The sequence below is a fragment of the Silene latifolia genome, chromosome 1, assembly GCF_048544455.1.
Source record: "Silene latifolia isolate original U9 population chromosome 1, ASM4854445v1, whole genome shotgun sequence".
NCBI lineage: Eukaryota > Viridiplantae > Streptophyta > Magnoliopsida > Caryophyllales > Caryophyllaceae > Silene > Silene latifolia.
In genome coordinates, this window is record NC_133526.1 from 830,041 (window position 1) to 835,187 (window position 5,147).

Consider the following 5,147-nt stretch of genomic DNA (forward strand, 5'->3'; position numbering starts at 1 on the left):
TAGTACACAAAGTAGATTTATGACAAGATACTATTGACTATTGTGTGTTTTGGATGTGGTGTTAATAGAATTTATTGTTTGTGAATGCTTTATTACCTTCTTATATTCAGACTAAATGTTTTATCTGTCATTTTCGCTTATTCACATACTTACCCAACTACCCATTTTTTACAGTTTAAATGACTTTCATATTATTGTTTATTATTGATTGACGTCTCAAATCACCCCCAACCCATCTATTTGTTATAATTTTTTTGGGATAATTATCCAAACGTCGTTTCTATATATAATAAGTTCATTACTCGATTGCATTGGTTATTTTTTGTGCAATCGTCCATACGGGTCGATTATACTAAATAGTAGGGATTATATTATAGATGATGTTTTGCAGATTATACGTTAATTAATCTAAAAGTAATTGGTGTTTGTTGACTTTCTTAGGGCACGTGTTGTAGTGATTTGGCGTATTTTAGTTTAGTTTTCTCTATTACTACCTTCCCGCTTTTGGCCTGGTTTGGATTTTGTATGCGCGCGCTATAGCCATATTTTTTGGGGTTAATTTATTCTTTATGTAGTCTAATATATTGAAGCGCCTTTTTTTCATTCCTGTTTCTTATTAGTATTACAGTTATTCTTATTATTAATAGCATTTTTCTTCTTCTTCTTCTTCTTCTTCTTCTTATCATTATTATTATTATTATTATTATTATTATTATTATTATTATTATTATTATTATTACTACTACTTCTGCACTACTATTAACAAAATTATTAGTATTATTATTATTAGTATAAGTATCACTATTATTATTATTACTATTATTATATTATTATAGTTACCATGACTATTTCCTAATATTTGTCCCCTGTTGTTGGCCTTTTCTTTTTCCCTTTCAGGGTCCGTTATTTAAAGAGTTTGATACCGCGACATTTATTTTCTTATACAGGTAGAGAAGTTTGTGTTGGGCTAATAAATATGCCATGAGAGCCAAAAATAGTTTGTTTGGTGTGCTAGCACACTCCCTCAGATTTAACATAGTATGGGTGAGCTAGCTTAACAACATTTGGTTAAGACAGCAAAACATCTAAAGCAACAACAAACAAACTTTTTTTTTAAAAAGCTAGTAGCACATAGTATATGCGTTACTCTGCAATTGGACTGGTTACCGCTATCAAAAGTTGGACTTGGGAAGTTATTCCTAGCAGGCCTTTGGCGGGCAGCTTCTCTCTGCACACTGGATGTTTACTACATATGTTGCAGCTTACAAAATGTCACAGCATAGTCTTGCCGCCAGGTCTTCTTTGATCTACAAATGTTGAACACACAGCCACATATCATTTACGGTTGTGTGACAAGCTATCGAATATGGAAATGGAAGACGTGAATGTGCTGAAAATAAAAGTAAAACCTGTTTACCTAAAAGTGATATCTGTTCTACATGATCTCGGCAAGAGAAAGTGCATCGTAGGACACGACATTTTTTACAAATGTTGGTGGAACCGACTCTGGGCCTGGAGTAGCAAACACGGTAACTTGACTTGCTTTCCTAGCCCTAGATAGTGCGACATAAAGCTGGCCGTGAGAAAAGCATGGCCGTGGTAGGTACACAGCAACTTGGCTTAAAGTCTGCCCTTGACATTTGTTTATTGTCATGGCAAAGCTAAGTTTTAAAGGGAATTGATTCCTCTGGAACTGAAAAGGATAGTTACTTGACGGTCCCGGTCGAAGTTTCACACGGGGTATGAACACGTGATCCCCTGTATGTTGCCCGGTCATTATTACACATTCAATTGAGTTTGGTAGGAAGCGTTTGCAGATAAGACGTGTGCCATTGCATAACCCAAATGATGGTTGAAGATTCCGGATCAAAATGACAGGACAATTTTCTTTGAGAACAAGCTCATGTGGGCTCATTCCACCGGGGTTAAGCTTGTTGATGAACTCTGCTGGATATACTGCGCAGTTGTCATCTAACATTGTGTCATGACTTGTATAGGTTATAGCTTGCCCTGGGAATTTGTCAATGAGCACGCTGTTTATGGCATCTACATCATCGTTCAAAGGGGTTAGTACCGCCCGGTTTGTAAAAATGCTTGGATCCAAAGGGGCACAGCTATCAAGTTCTGGAAATGTGTATGAGACCAAGTCACTGATAGGGTGCCCACAACTCGGATTTAATATCTTCACAAGTCCAGCAGGGAGTTCAATATATTCATGTTCTTTTGTTTGCAGTTGTCCGTTGCCAAGTGACAGCAAGAACTGTGCAAATTCAGGGTCAGTTTGAGCACGGATGTTCTCGGTCAATCTGAATTTTATTAGGTGCGGCCAAACAGGGGAGCTCACCAAACTGGCTTCAACAACTTCTCTTTGAGACTTCCGGGGTAGTATTGGTAGGGTTTGGCGGAAATCCCCCCCAAAGACAACCACTTTGCCCCCAAAGATCTGGCTTGGGTCACACAAATCCCTAAGAAGAAGGTCAAGTGATTCTATATTCTGTCTCTTCGACATTGAGGCTTCGTCCCATATTATCAAGCTTGTAGCGACAATCAATGCAGCCAGGCTACTTTGTTTAGGAACGTCACATGCTAGTGACACTTCACATTCAAGAGGGATCTTGAAGCGTGAATGGGTTGTCCTTCCTGAAGGAATGTTTGCAGCAGCAATGCCGGACGATGCTGTTGGCAAAACAATACGTCCCATTAGACGTACTTCAGCGTAGAGCGCGTTGTATAAGAAGGTCTTACCAGTACCACCTGGACCATCTACGAAAAACGCGCCAGGTTTGTCCTCCCGAACATGCTCCATAATTGTAGTGAATGCTTCTTTTTGGGCGATATTAAGTTGTGCCTTATACAATTTACAGTCTTCAGGTACTGGTGCGTCAAGTGCGTCAACTATATCTCTGGTGCGCCTTAATTCATCATTGGTGCATGTATCTAGGTGGTCTAATCCAAATGCAGCCATATTTTTCCCCATTGCTTCCAGGTACCGTTCCACTTCCCGTGCTGTTAGTTGGCTTACTCTTTGTGGTTGATGCGGATATTTGTGACTAAAGTCTTCTGATAATGAATCGTAATGTGTGTTCCATAACAAACATGGATCCTTTGGATGCGAAAAGATGAGCAGGGTCGCGAATAGGCGTCTCAGTGCTGCAGGCATCTGCACTGCGCAAGCTTCTGCCATACACAACCCAGCAGCGTCTTCTTCTTCTAAGAGACCATGTCGTAAGGCTGCATCTTGGAACGTTGCACATGTGTATCCTTTCACAGTCTTTAAGACTTCAAATGATATAGGGCCACGAACGTGCAATAGCAGTAGCCTTAGGAAGAATCTCTCACCTTCGGCGGGTGCTACAAAAACGAGCCTGCCAATTACGATAACCTTGTTTTTCCTTTCTTCCCAAGTTCGAGTTCCAGTGTCCCAGCGGAAGTGTTCTGAGAATTCGGCATACAAAAGTCGTGGACAACCTTTAGTCGCACTTTTCTTGAAGAATTCCGTAAGGGGAGTACGCGCTTTCTTTTCGTCTGCCAAAAGCGTAGCCAAATTATCAGTAGGCCTTAGGCGTATCGTTTGCATGTTGGGTAGATGCACTTGGAGAGCCATTACCGGAGGGTGTGTTTCAAACAGATCAAAACCAAAGATTCGCCATGCTGCTTCACAGGGAGATACCCATCTTCCTGACTGAAATTGTGAAATTTCGTCGACAGTTTGAGGCTCAGTACTATCCATGACATTAAAAGAAATTTTGTCGTGCCCTTTATAGATATACTTGTATAAATACTTGACTGCGTGCATTGTTGAACATACTTCGACATTCAGGTGGCAGTCAAATAAGGCTAGTAAGTACGGGTTATAAGGGATCACCCATCTGTTATCTAGCTTGTGTTTCCGAATCAGAGTGCTGTCACCCGTATCCCGCCTTCTATACTCTGGGTAACCAGCAATATTGGTTGTAGTGGCAGGCGTAAAGGATTTAGGATACTCATATTTGCACTTGCCAGGGGTTTTTGGATGTTTCATGCATGAGCATTTAGGATTTAGGGTGCCGCACGGACCATGCATCATGTGTTTAAGCACAGTCCTGCGTAGGGAAGGATTGTTTGTGTTTGGGATTTCAGCACACACAAATTTGTCAAAATCAGCAGGGCATTTCAGCCTATATCCATCTTTAAGTATTATGAGGAAGTGAACATGAGGTAGCCCTCTTTTCTGGAATTCAACGACGTACACATAAGCAGCCACCTCTCCGAAAATGTGTTTATCAACAATTTGCTTCTTAAGAGCTAAGAGTTTGGCCCTGAAAACTCTCGCTACCAAATCTGGACGATTGTGCGCCTCTTCTCCTGGAGCAAGCTGGTCTTTAATTTCAGGCCAACCAGCGTTGCACGTCATTGTGATAAAGAGATCAGGTTTCCCAAACCTATGTACCAAGGACATTGAATTAAGATATCTCTTCTTCATGTCTCTAGGGCCACCCAAAAAAGTTGGTGGTAGAATGACCCTCTTACCTACTTTGGTTGCACGGCATTCTCCATTTTCGACAGTGTCAATAATTCCTTGATATAATTCAGCTCTTATCGTCTCTTGATTGTTTCTGAAATAATCTAGCCTTGTGTTCTCTATCTTTACATACATGTCGACAATGTATTGTTGGAGACACCTACCGCCTCTTAGAAGCATATTTCCAGGGCGGTTTTGTAACTTGTAGCTGTAATATTGGCGGCATGATATAACCTTATCCTTAGGACCATAACTCTGTTCAGCGCCTGTTTCAACATGTTTTTTTTCACAAATTAGTATAGTGCGGAAGCAGAGCATGTTATTCTGTAATTTGGACAGTTCACAGTGAAGACAAAAGATACTACTAAGCTAACATACGGTGTATTTCATCTTGTAACAGCCCTTCAACTGTCTGTGGCAGTTGTAGGAGACTTCTTACAGACGGGCTGTTTGTTTCTCCATTCCCTAAAACACTTTTGCTGGTCTTTCGTAAACCCTGTACCCATCCACATTCCCCAGAGGGAAAAAGCAGCGGATACTGCAAAGGGTCGTAGCACCCGTAATAGTGCATAATTCTGTGAGCCTGGTTATTTTTTGCAGTGACAGTTATGTACGGGGTGCTAGATTCGCTTGATGATGAGTTGTC